Source organism: Callospermophilus lateralis, chromosome 14 (genome assembly GCF_048772815.1).
Source record: "Callospermophilus lateralis isolate mCalLat2 chromosome 14, mCalLat2.hap1, whole genome shotgun sequence".
NCBI lineage: Eukaryota > Metazoa > Chordata > Mammalia > Rodentia > Sciuridae > Callospermophilus > Callospermophilus lateralis.
The window spans coordinates 23,166,985-23,180,074 of NC_135318.1; the positions used below are offsets into that span (position 1 = coordinate 23,166,985).

Below are 13,090 nucleotides of genomic sequence, written 5' to 3' on the forward strand. Positions count from 1 at the left end.
GACATGAGGTGGGAGGGAAAGGGAGAGAAAAGGGGAATTGCATGGAAACGGAGGGAGACCCTCATTGTTATACTAAATTACATATAAGAGGTTGTAAGTGGAATAGGAAAATAAACAAGGTGAGAAATGAATTACAGTATAGGGGGTAGAGAGAGAAGATGGGAGGGGAGGGGAGGGGGGATAGTAGAGGATAGGAAAGGTAGCAGAATACAACAGTTACTATTATGGTATTATGTAAAAATGTGGATGTGTAACCCATGTGATTCTGCAATCTGTACTTGGGGTAAAAAAGGGAGTTCATAACTCACTTGAAGCTAATGTATGCTAATGTATGAAATATGATATGTCAAGAGCTTTGTAGGGTTTTGAACAACCAATAAAAAAAAAAAAAAAAAAGAGAAGTGATAGTTTAATAATTTACATCTAAATATTGCAGTTCATTTTAATTCTCAGCCTGTACTTTTTAAGAATTACTTAACAAGGGCTGGGGATATGGCTCAAGTGTTAGCGCGCTCGCCTGGCATGCACGGGCGCTGGGTTTGATCCTCAGCACCACATAAAAATACAATAAAGATGTTGTGTCCGCCGAAAACTAAAAAATAAATATTAAAAAATTCTCTCTCGAGCTGGGGATATGGCTAAAGCGGTAGCGCACTCGCCTGGCATGAGTGCGGCCCAGGTTGGATCCTCAGCACCACATACAAAGATGTTGTGTCCGCCAAAAAAAATAAAAAATAAATATTAAAATTCTCTCTCTTTCTCCCTCTCTCTCTCCCCCTCTCTCTTTTTTAAGAGAGAGGAGAGAGAGAGAGAATTTTAATATTTTATTTTTTAGTTTTCAGCGGACACAACATCTTTGTTTGTATGTGGTGCTGAGGATCGAACCCGGGCTGCACGCATGCCAGGCGAGCGCGCTACCGCGTGAGCCACATCCCCAGCCCCAGGCGTAAACAAGAGACGGGGACCACCATCCCAAACGAGCAGGACGGCGGGGCAGGGCAGGGAACACGCTAAGGCGACCCACCACCGAAGGACGCTGGGCATAGCCAACAGGACAAGCCCCGGGCAGCGGCCCCCGAAGAGGGAAGTCCTGGCGACCGACCCAGACCAGGCAAAGCGAAGCCGGTGCCGGCGAAGGAACCGCTCAGACTGCCACCGAGGCGCCCGCGGCCCGGACGGAGCAGGGAGAGAAGACAACTGACACACACAGAAGACAACCGACACACACTCACTCTCTTTAAAAAAAAAATTCTCTCTCTCTCTCAAAAAATATTACTTAACAAAAGGATAGTCTTACTTTCTTACATTACTTCGTTTAAAATATGCATTCTATGAGATCTAGAGAAACAATGGGTCATTCCTCTGCCCAAGAATTCTTTGAAGGCATTTGTGACTTTTTTTTGGCTTTCAGAATCATTTATGATCCTCTTCATTGGACACCCCCTCCCCACCCCATCCCCCCAATTTGACCCTGTGTACCTTTTGGTGAAAACAGAGCAACTTTTAAACATTTGTTGTGATTTTATGATTATTCTCCCCCTCTTTGTTTTTCTTACTTCTGTATCTCCTCTCCCAGATGTCAAAGGGTTATTTAATGGACAGGAATTAAGGAATAAGTTGTGGTCAGAAATCTTTGGTCAGGGCTGGGGATGTGGCTCAAGCGGTAGCGCGCTCGCCTAGCATGCGTGCGACCCGGGTTCGATCCTCAGCACCACATACAAACAATGATGTTGTGTCCGCCGAAAACTAAAAAAATAAATAAATATTAAAATTCTCTAAAAAAAAAGAGTCGCCAAATGTTTGAAAAAAAAAAAAAAGAAATCTTTGGTCAGGATCTGGGAACATAAAGTGAAGGATTAAAACAAAACAAAACAAAACATAAACCAGTCAAAGAAGCATTTGAAAGAAAAAAGAAAGGGAGATATGAAGGTGCCTTCTATAGTTTGTGAGAATTAACACAAGATTATGGTGTTAGGAGATAGTTTTGTAAACACAATTCCAAGCTAGGTTTTTATTCATAGTGGTTAAAAACTATGTTATTAGCACTATTTTCAGGTACATTTGAGGAAAGCTGGCCTTTGTAGCCTGATTATTATGTGTCATATACTTTCTAATAAAATGCTTCCTGAATTCCAAACAGTTGGTTTAAATTACAAAGTTTTGGAATATTACCTGCTCATGTTGTTTCTGTATTTTGATAGAATACCAACTCTGGCAATCTAGTTTTTAATCTGGGAATCAGTTTTATTTGACTATAAATTAGGCAAGTATCCATAGAATCATATTATAAAAATATTTCTAAGCATCATAGTCTCACTGAATAGTACAAGTTAGGGGAAATTAAAAGTTTTTAATTAAGTAATTTTGGTTGCCAAAACCAAATTGTACCCAAAGGCTCAATGATATCATTATTATTTGGCATAGTATTAGTAACTTAAGACTTAATATTTGATTTTATATTATGCAAGAATTTTTAAAACCTTTATGTTAAGACTCAGACTTTCTGAGACTTGTTTTATATAATAAAGGAGAAATCAGGAGTTCTTGAGATCTAGGTGGATTGTTCAATTGCTGAATTTCTTTAAGTCATTTTTCCCTTTCTGGTCCTGCGTTTCTTCCTTTGAAAAATCAAGAATGTTCATAATGGCATTATTGTTATAGAGTATAATAAAATTCATTTAGATAAGATTTGAAACAGGTTAAGACCAGTGGTGGTCATAGAAGTCAGAATTGTGATTTCCATGGCAGGTAGTCATGATTGAGAAGGGCACTCTTGAAGGAGGCTCCCATGTTGTAGGTAGTGCTCTAACTTGATCTGGGTATATTTACTTTGTAAAAATTCATCAAACTACATATCTAGGATTTCTATATTTCACTGTGTAATTCAGTTTCAAAAACACCAAAAGTATGCACCAAACACACAAAAATAAAAGAAACAAGAAAAGACTGACTGGTTTGGAAACCAGAACTAAGTGTGAACCTCAGCAATACCACTAAAAAACTGTGGTTTTAAGCAATTCCTCCACCTCTGAACCTTAGCGATGGTATCTGTAAAATAGAAGTAATATATTAATGAGTTGAGGTAAAAATTTAAAAGCACATTGGAAGCTATAGAAAATACTCTTTGAATGTTAGATGACATTATTTTTGTTATACTTGTATATTTGTTGTATTGTTTACTCTCACATAGAAAAGACACCATGTAAATTCAGAAGTAGTAAAGGGTCTGATAAATGAAAGACATTTTAAACAACCACATTTGTTTATGTATGCTTTCAAATTCTATTTTTTTTTAATCTGACCATTCCTCCCCTTTTTCCAGTAAGCCTTTCAATAAATAGAAATAGAGCTTTTTCCAAGTGTTCTGAGTCTTATGCTAAGGATGTGATAGCAAAGAATATCAATAAAGCTGTTGTGAAAATAAAAGGAAAATTTCAATGAAAGTAGTATTGAAAGAGCTTTTTACAGTGGATTTGTTAGACCATTAGGAGTCAGGACTTAGGCAAGTCTCCAACTGCTGCCTAGAATGTGAATTTTAGTTGCCTGTAGAATAACTTCAAAGTTACATTGTACCCCAAGGCTCAAAATTCATATCAAGAGATTATCATTTGTGGACTTTTCCATTCTGTATATTCATTTATCATCTTTTATTGGTCATACAGCCCCTGTTCCTTCTTAACATTCAATATCCTGTATAAACTCCCACTTTTCCTGCCTTCCTCAGAATACCAATTTGAAGCTGTCTGAACCTGTCTCCTGGATTGCAATTCCAAAACTCCAGGTAAAGTCTTTTTTACTTTTGCACTTTCTGAGTTTGGATTGATTGATACCCTTACAATCATAGAACTGCAGATCTGTAATTCTAGAGGGGGGTAACAGGTAGAAAACAAAAGCCAGACAAATGAATAAAATAGCTGCAAGGTATATAAAACTGTAAATAAAGAAGTCAGGATTGAGGCCAGGAGTAACTAATGAGGGGAATTTCCTGTAAGTAGTGGTCAGCCTTAGTAAAGTCTTCTTTAGTCAGTTGGCATTAAGCTGATGCCTGAAAAGGAGCAAATTTCTGAGAAGACCTTTTCAGGCATCCTTGACAATTTGCATACATCCTTGAGGGAGCACCTGACCTGCTGGAGAACAGGTGCAAGGTAGACTGTGCACTTGGACAAGAGGTAGGCAACAACTCACACAAGATCTGGAGATTTTGGTGGGAATATGAGTTTTTCCCTGGGTACAGGGAAAAGCCTTTGAAGACTTCTGAACTATGAAATGATAGAATCAGATTGACATTTTAAGATTCTTTCTCCATAATGTGGGGAAAGAACTGAGAGTGTGGTTTGGCCAAGAATGAAAGAGAGGAAATCAGAAGTAGTACATGCAAAAGATGATTGTTTTGACAAAGTTGGTGACATTGGGTAACATTGGACTTAGGATCTATATTGGCAATATAGTTGACAAGCTCCTTCCAGATTTTCTTGAATTTTGGGAATGAGGGAAGGGGAAGAATGAAAGTTGACTCTAGGTTTCTTGGTAGAGCATCTAGGTGAATGTTGCTATCATATCCTGAGATGGAGAAAAGATGGCGACAGTGGAACCTGGAGGGGGGAATAATCAAGGACATTTATCGTGGATGTGTTAGGTTTGATAGAACTATTATTCACTCATTACTGAAGTGTTCAGGAAGCAGATGAATCTGTCAAGTCTGGAGGTCAGAGGACAATATTGTGTTGGATGTCATTGGAAGGATCCTTGAGAAGATAGCATAGAGGAAGGAAGGAGAAAGAAAGTGATAGAAGACCACCAAAGTCTGAGTGGTAGGAAGCCTCAGCATTTTGAGGTCCTTTGGAGGAGGAAGAGCCAACCACATGAACCAGAAGAAGAGGGGAGAAACCTGGAGAGAGTGTCATAATATTTCAAGAGAGGCTATCCTTTCAAAGAGAAGGTGGCCACGTGTGTACAATACTGCCAAGTGGTAGAGTAAGATGAGGACAGAGCAGTGGCCACTGGACATGGCAACATGAAAATGGATTTTTTATGACAGTGTTTTAAGTGGAATGGCAGAAACAAAAATTGGACTGTAGTGAAGAGGAAATGGGAATTGAGGAAGTGTAGAGACTGTAGTTGCGATGTGTTTCTCAGGGCAGTCATTTTAGATAGATAACTTTGCTATATTGACTTATGTGAGGCGTCTAAAACCCATTCAGTAAGCCTAGTGGTTTCCATTATCCATAAATGGCTGTAGGAAGTTGCATTGACCTTTGACTCCTGGTAATTTTTCTTTGGTTAGAGTCTGTTAACTTAAGAGCTTTTGAATTTTATAGCTGGCTTCTATTTTAGAGTAAAACTGAATGTTCAATCTGTATTAACTTTTAGAGTTAGTAATATAATGAATTAAAACCTGGAGTATTTACCTTTCCAGGAAAGTAATTATAAGCCTTGAAAATTATGCACAGACTGTTTCATCTTGAAACACTTAGAAATTCATTTTGGTTTTTTTTTTAATTACAGTGTTTCAGTACGACATCTAAATAGGGATTGCATTTGGCAGTTATGTACATGTTCTTGTTCTAAACTAAGCACTGTTTCTGTGGTTTAGATTTTTCCTTTATAAATAGAATTTTAATCAGTGTAGGTTAGACTTTTTCCAAGCATATTATAATTCACACTGGCTACAACTTAATCCTAAAATGTGTATAATAAATCTAATAATATTTTATAAGCATTCTTGCCATTAAATGAAAGCAAACAGGAATTATTTGAATTTACTCTGAAAAAGCGTTCTAGTTTAATGTGTTTCCATAACTGTGGAAAGGAGGTATTGCTATTTAAAAATAAATTAATCCATAGCTTGCTTGATCCCATCCCTGGGAATGATTTTACTTTCATTTAGAAGCCACATATTTTGTAGTCACATGGTGTTAAATACCGTGGCAGCTCATTCACATATCCTTTTAAATATACTGTGTAATAAGACAATTATTGAAAAAGTATTGCTTGTAGGATCTTCTTTCTAGATGTTTACGTCTGCCAGTTCAGCTCACTGAACTGAGCAACACATAGACCTTTTCAAAATTCAAGGACAAGTGGTTTGGGTTGCAGGAAGTTATTTAGGACTGTGATTAAGAAGTACTCTCTCTAGAGTGAGCACATGTAAGGTTAAGTCTCAGCTTTTCAGTTTCTCAGGTCATCAAAAACAAGGAAAGTCTGAAAACTGTCATAGCTAAGAGAACCCTAAAGGGAGACATGATGATGTAAATATAATGTGGTATTCTGATAGGCCCTGCCACAGAAGGGCCTTAGAGGGAAATGAAGGAAATGTAAGTAAAACACAGAGTTTAGTTAATAAAAATGTATTAATATTGTTCATAATAGTAATTGCAAAAAACATACTAATGTTGAAATGTTAATAAAAGTGAAGCTGGTTATGTGTTTATGGGAATTCTGTATTATCACAGTTGTTTTGGAAATCTAAAACTGTTTCAAAACAAAAACATTTTTTAAGAAAAAGAATGTGAAACAGGAGATGTTTTATTATCATCTTTGGAAAATGTAACCTGCCACATTTTGTGACTCTGGTTATTTAACCTTACTGGATCTCAGTTTGTCTTTAAAATTGGGATGTAGCATACCTACCTCAAAGGGCTGCTGTGAGGATTTGATGAGGTAATGCAAGCTAAAGTGCTTTAGTAAAGTGTCTGGCATAGTAAATGCTCAGTAAATTCTATCAAACAGTAATAGTGATAGCTTTTTTTCAGGAGCTTTGTATCACTATAATGAAAAACCCAAGATAGGCTACTTATAAAGGAAAGGGAAGCTTGTTTTGATTCATGGTTCTAAGATTGGGTGGTCCCATTTGTTTGGACCTCTGGTGATGCTAGAATATCCTGGTGGGAGCCTATGGTGAAACAAAATACTTAACATCTTGAGCCAAGAACAGTTTGAGACCAAGAACCTGGGATCCCATGATCTTCTTTCAAGGCACAGCCTCAGTGACCTGAGGATCTCCCACAATGCCACCCTTACCTCTTAAAGGTCTAGAGTACCTCTTCGTGCTGTCACCTTGGGAACTAAGCTTTTACTTAATGCATCTTTGGAGGACAGTCATTCAAATCATAGTGCAGCATTAGTTTTTTAAAAAAGATTGCATATCTGTGTATATCCTAGAGATTAATGCTGTGTTTGAGGTGCAGGTGGTAAAGATTATCTCCTCATTCTGTAGGATCTCTTTTCACATTCTTGATTGTTTCCATTGCTGTGAAGAAGTTTGATACTGTTCTTTTTATTGATTCTTGATTTTACTTCTTGCCACCTAATCAATAAATGGGCAAAGGAACCAAATAGGTACTTCATAGAAGAAGAAATATGAATGGTCCACAAATATATGAAAAAATATTCAACATCTCTAGCAGAGAAATGCAAGTTAAAACTACACTGATATTTCATTTCACTCCAGTCAGAACAGCAATTATCAAGAATATAGGTAACAATAAGTGTTGGCGAGAATGTGGGAAAAAGGACACACTCTTACATTGCTGTTGGGACTGCAAATTGCTGCAGCCACTCTGGAAAGCAGTATGGAGTTTCCTCAGAAAACTTGGAATAGAACCACCATTTGACCCAGTTATCCCACTCCTCAGCATATACCCAAAGGACTTAAAACAGTACCCTACAATGACACAGCCACATTAATGTTTATAGCAGCTCAATTCACAATAGCTAAGCTATGGAACCAACCTAGAATGTATTTTTTTTAAAAAAGGTATGTTATATATACATAATAGAACATTACTCAACCATAAAGAAGAAGGAAATTATGGCATTTGCCGGTAAATGAATGGAATTGGAGACTATCATGCTAAGTGAAATAAGGCAGTCCCAAAGAACCAAAGACCAAATGTACTCTGTGATATGTGGATGCTAACAAACAATAAGGAGTGGGGGTGGGGGGAGTGGGGAGAATAGAAGTTCATTGTATTAGACAAAGGGGGGTGAAGGGAAGGAATAGGGGATGGGAATAGGAAAGGCAGTAGAATGAATCAGACATAACTTTCTTATGTTCATGTATGAATACATGACCAGTGAACCTCCATATCATGTACAACCACAAGAAGGGGATCCTAATTAGGATATTGTACTCCATATATGTGTAATGTCAAAATACACTGTATTGTCATGTATATCTAAAAATAACAAATAAAGACTGCATAAGAAAACCAAAATAAAACCCCCATCTCCATACATATTGATTGTGCCATTAACCAGCATTATTCTATTGTAATTTTAAGAAAATAGCATTAGAAAAGCATTATAAGAACTGTTGACTAGAATAAAATCCCTAATTCAGTTCTGATTTTTAAGCTTAGGAGAAAGCTAAAGTTTGGTTGTCCATTCTGTAAATCTTAGCCGTTAAATTTTAATACGAATAGAACTGGTATGATAAAAGTGCATAATTATGTGCACATTTTTAGGAGAATATAGTATTTAGTATCATATTGGCCAGACATTCTTTTAAAAAAGTAATTTCATTTTCAAATAACTGAATTGAACTATTTATCAAATATAATTTCATTTTTTCCAAATGTGTGGTTAATTTTCAGTGCCCTGAAATTCTTTATTTGTAGAAATAACTTTTTGAATATTTTACTGTGGTAGTGGTGTGTGTGTGTGTGTGTGTGTGTGTGTGTGTAATTTTTAAAAAAACAGTAACTCTAACTTAAGCAAAAAGTTTAGAACCTGAGTAATTAAATTATCCAGACATTAGCAGATTGCTATGTGGTAGTAGTGGTTTTTGATAATAATTCCACTTAGCTTCAGTCTGATCTTTCACCAATGAATACTTGACGTTGTTCCATGGAAAGCGTTATGATAAGAGATATATACTACTATTGGAAACCATTAACTGTAGAAATTATCAGCAGATGTTTTCCATGCATGGTTAGCTTCATTTGGTTTGGTCTCCCATAGCTGAATAATTTTAAACTGACTGGAAAGATGTATGGCTAACATTTACACAATTGTTTGGAACTTATTGAAGCAATACACTGCCACAGTCTGGCTGGACACAAAATCACGAGCCACTCAAGCAGGAACAAACTTTATTTTTGAAACTGCGGCCAGTGCTCCCTACGCTCCCGGGAAGATTGCCGACTGACCCACAAGGCGTTCTCCCAGACCCCAAGAGGAAGTCCCTCCTCCGGAATTCCCTCCTACCGCACTTCCCCAACCAATGGGAACTCTCCAGGAGTCCCGCAGCAGGTGGAGGTGGACAGCAGAAGTCCAATGTCCATATGAATGTAGATCTTAACATAATCCTATCATCTCAGTGGCTTGCTGGCGTCACCTTTCAACCAAAAATGCCATGCATCTTATTACTTGGCTGTGGCTCTTAGCAATACACTACAGAAATGAAGTTTGAGCTGTTTTAATTCTGACAGCTTTCTTTCTCTCCATTGGTAAGGAGGTGTGCTGGGCAATGCCATCTTTTTCAAAAGTTTTTGCCATTATTGGTTCATAGGGAGAAAGGTGGAAGAATTGATTTTCTTATAGAGCTATTGTTTAACTAGAGCAAGGAATTAGCTTTCTGACTTTAATAAACTCATTTCCATTTACCAATGAATACTTTCTGTTCAGTTTTTTTAGTATTCAAATTTAACACTTCTATATTGCAAATAAAATTCTTATTTTTAATCTCATCTTTTTTGGAAGATGACATTGAATTTTTCTAGTAAAAAGCTTTCCTTCATTGCTTTTTTAATCGCAGTTAGACTTTTTCCCCTCCAACCAATAGCAAGTAATTAGAAAAATAGAGTATTGTGCCATTTTTAGGTTACAGTATTTTAGAAAAGGAACTTTTGAATTACTGCCAGAGCAGATTGTTTTTAAGCTTGTTAACTGACTCCTTAAACTCCCCTTTTTGGTTTTGTTATATATGTTACATGTTTATATAAGGGCTTGATTGAGACAGGGTCTCACTAAGTTGTTGAGGCTGGCTTTGAAATTGCTTTCCTCCTACCTCAGCCTCCCGAGCCACTGGGATTACAGGCACGTGCCATCGTGCCTGGCCTCAAGCAACTTTTGTTATATTTAAATCCTTATGATTATTTAGGAATGTCTTTTCTAGTTTCCAAAGCAATACAGCCTTGTTAAAAAATATTAAGGCATTAAAAATACATAATAAATTTGAGAGTAAAAATAAATTCCTATTGCCTATGGGATAAATACTGAATTCATTAGTATTCAGGAAAGGACAGTATCATAGAAAAAATGGCTAACAGCCTTAACTAACACATTTAAAAATATCTTTTTATGATGTTATATGTAAATAATAGAAGAATTGGATTATAAATACATAATATGATAATTTAACATTATTGACAAGTTAAAAACTTGTATTTATTTTTCTCATTTCATTGTGGACTAGTAAAAATTTTGATACAAGTTGGGAAATGATCTTCAGCTTAGTATTTGGAAACCATTGACCTAACCAACTTTATCTTCTCTTAGTATTTCCCAAAATGTAGCCAGACTTGCCGTCTCACTTTCATGGAATACTGTTGTTAAGTTTTGACTTATTTTATTTTAATCATATGTTGAAGGTCAGAGGGTGGAGAGTTGTCCTGTGAACCTGTGCCATCCTCATCACCCTATGAATATCAACATATGCAAAAAGTAAAGTAGTGTGTTAGCCATTATCTTCGTTATGCTTACCTTAGTTAACATAGTTTCTTCTAGCAGGTAGTTTTTTACTATTCTCCTTTTTTAGATTATCATTTTTTCACAATTATAAGATATGATATAGTATTTGCTATTCACTTTTTAAAAAACTAAAATGGCAGAAATAAAAGACAGTATGCATGTAGCTTGCCTTTCTCACATAGACAGTGGGCCTTTGAATGATGGAACAAAACTAAAACACTGTGGAGATGGAAGGAATGAAAAATTGGAAACAAATCTTTAAAGCATAGATGTCTGCAGTGGTTCAAACTTGGTTAACTTCATTTGTTTAATTTTTCTGGTTTGGCTTTCTTATATAAAGATGAAAAGTTATAGAAACTTCATGATTTAAAAGGTAAATTGAAGATAGTGTCCTTTGTAATAGTGAAGCCACCTTTTTCTCTCCTTTCTCCTTTCCACAGATACTAAGCTTTTACAAGAGTGATGTGATCGGCCTGGGAGGTTGGGGGGGTGGTATAGTATTGAATAAAATAGTCAAAAAACTTTGCCTCTTGGGAGTTTATAGAAAATAAATAAAGCATTTAGAATGTTGAATGTGATCACTATCTGGAGAAATAAGGTGGGGCAATGGGTGGAAGGGCAACCGGCCATGTGGATGGTGCTTGAAGTGTGTGATACAGGTTGGTGTTATCATTTTTACATCACATTCAGGGAATGCTTTTAACAGTTTTTTTTTAAAGAGAGAGAGTTTTAATATTTATTTTTTGGCGGACACAACATCTTTATTTCGTATGTGGTGCTGAGGATCGAACCTGGGCCGCACGCATGCCAGGAGAGCGTGCTACCACTTTAGCCACATCCCCAGCCCAACATTTTTTATTTTTATTTTTTTGTGATACTTTTGATTGGAGCATAGGGGTGTTCTGCCACTGAGCTACATCCCTAACCATTTTTTTAAAATTTTATATTTTAAGACAGTCTCTCCCCAAGTTGTCCATGCTGTTCTCAAACTCATTATTCTTCTGTCTTAGCCTCCTGAATAACTGGGATTACAGGAGTATACCACCGCACCTGGCCAGGGAAGACCTTTCTGAGAAAGTGACTTTTGGGCCAAGACCTAAACCAGGTGAGTAAAAAACCTTGTGGCTGCCTAGAGAAAGAACTTCTGAGGTAGAGTGACTACAAGCATTCCCACACTAAGGAGAAGGATGCGAGTGCTCTAAATCAACTTTGGAATGTTTGTACTACTCTGAATGTAACAAAAGTCATACCATTGAATTAGACACTTTAAATGAATAGGTTTTATGGTCTTTGAATCATATATCAGTAAAGCTGTTTAAAAGAAAACCATCAAGGCTTTAGGGGTCTTCAGCATCACCTTCATGGAAAATGCTTTTTTCCTATTGCTCTCATTAGAATTGTGGCTATATAAGTATTACTACAGAAAAATCACATGAATTATGTCCCAATTAGGACTGGAGATTGTGAAACACATTAGTCATTATGAATATTAGTAAATGTGTATCAGAGTACTTGGTAAATTTTTATGTTCTCCACTGTTAAAATCTGGTCAGTTATGTGTAGTCTATAGCTTGCTGCTAAACTAACACTGGATTCTTATCCATTTGTAACTTGGGGGAAAAGATAATGTTGGCTTCATGCTCAGTAATGACTAATTTGGGACTGAGATTTTGCTGACTCTGCAGCCACATCCCTCACTAACATGCAGTTACCTAATAGCATTGACCTTGGAATTATGCTTGCTTTCTGTTTTCTTTTTTAATGATTATATTCAAAACAACTTGGCTGTTTTAAGATATCTCTATGGATCCTGCCTTTTCAGATTCTGACTCCTAGATATTATCTTTTTTTCCTTTGGTAGTAGTGATTTTTAGCATCCCTTAAGTCTTTTGTACCTAGATCCCGCCCACTTTGGCTATGTGGGTTTAGATTCCTTTATCTAGATACCAAGAATTTTCGAGCTAGAAAGGGTCTTAGGGTCCAGAGTTATGTAGCAGTCAGTGCAAGGATTATATTAGGTTCTCAGCAATTTTAAATTCTGTCTTCTGTCTTCTTCCAGTACCATTACTGTTTTTCCTTAAGGAATTAACAAATGAAGCTCATTAAAGGCAATTTCCCCTTGACCCTAAGCAATTCTTTAGAGCCTGTTACTCTGTTTAAGATTATTGACACTAAACTTATATTGTATTGAGTAAAAATCAAATTGGTTTTTCTCCATCTGTAATCAAATCTGTCACTGGACCAGTCTTGTACTGATGATATGTTATCAAATGATCTCACCCTACTGTGGAGTCCAGAACACTTAAACTATAAATCTAGTTCTATCTCTGCTACTACCTTACTCCGTGACTTTGGCAAGCATCTTAATCTGGTTAAAAACAGATTTTTGTATTATTTT

General features: G+C 36.5%; 1 protein-coding gene across 12 annotated transcripts in view; it reads left to right on the forward strand.

Moving 5' to 3' along the window:
- Window positions 1-13,090, forward strand: part of Lclat1 (lysocardiolipin acyltransferase 1) — a 233,340-nt gene that overhangs the window by 41,337 nt on the left and 178,913 nt on the right. For 10 of the 12 annotated variants that reach the window (XM_076832830.2, XM_076832820.2, XM_076832818.2 and 7 more), the window contains 2 exons: window positions 3,725-3,781; window positions 11,703-11,797. The gene's annotated coding sequence lies outside the window, so the exon portion shown is untranslated. The remainder of the gene's footprint in view (window positions 1-3,724; window positions 3,782-11,702; window positions 11,798-13,090) is intronic. The other 2 variants (XM_076832824.2, XM_076832827.2) reach the window with 1 other exon arrangement.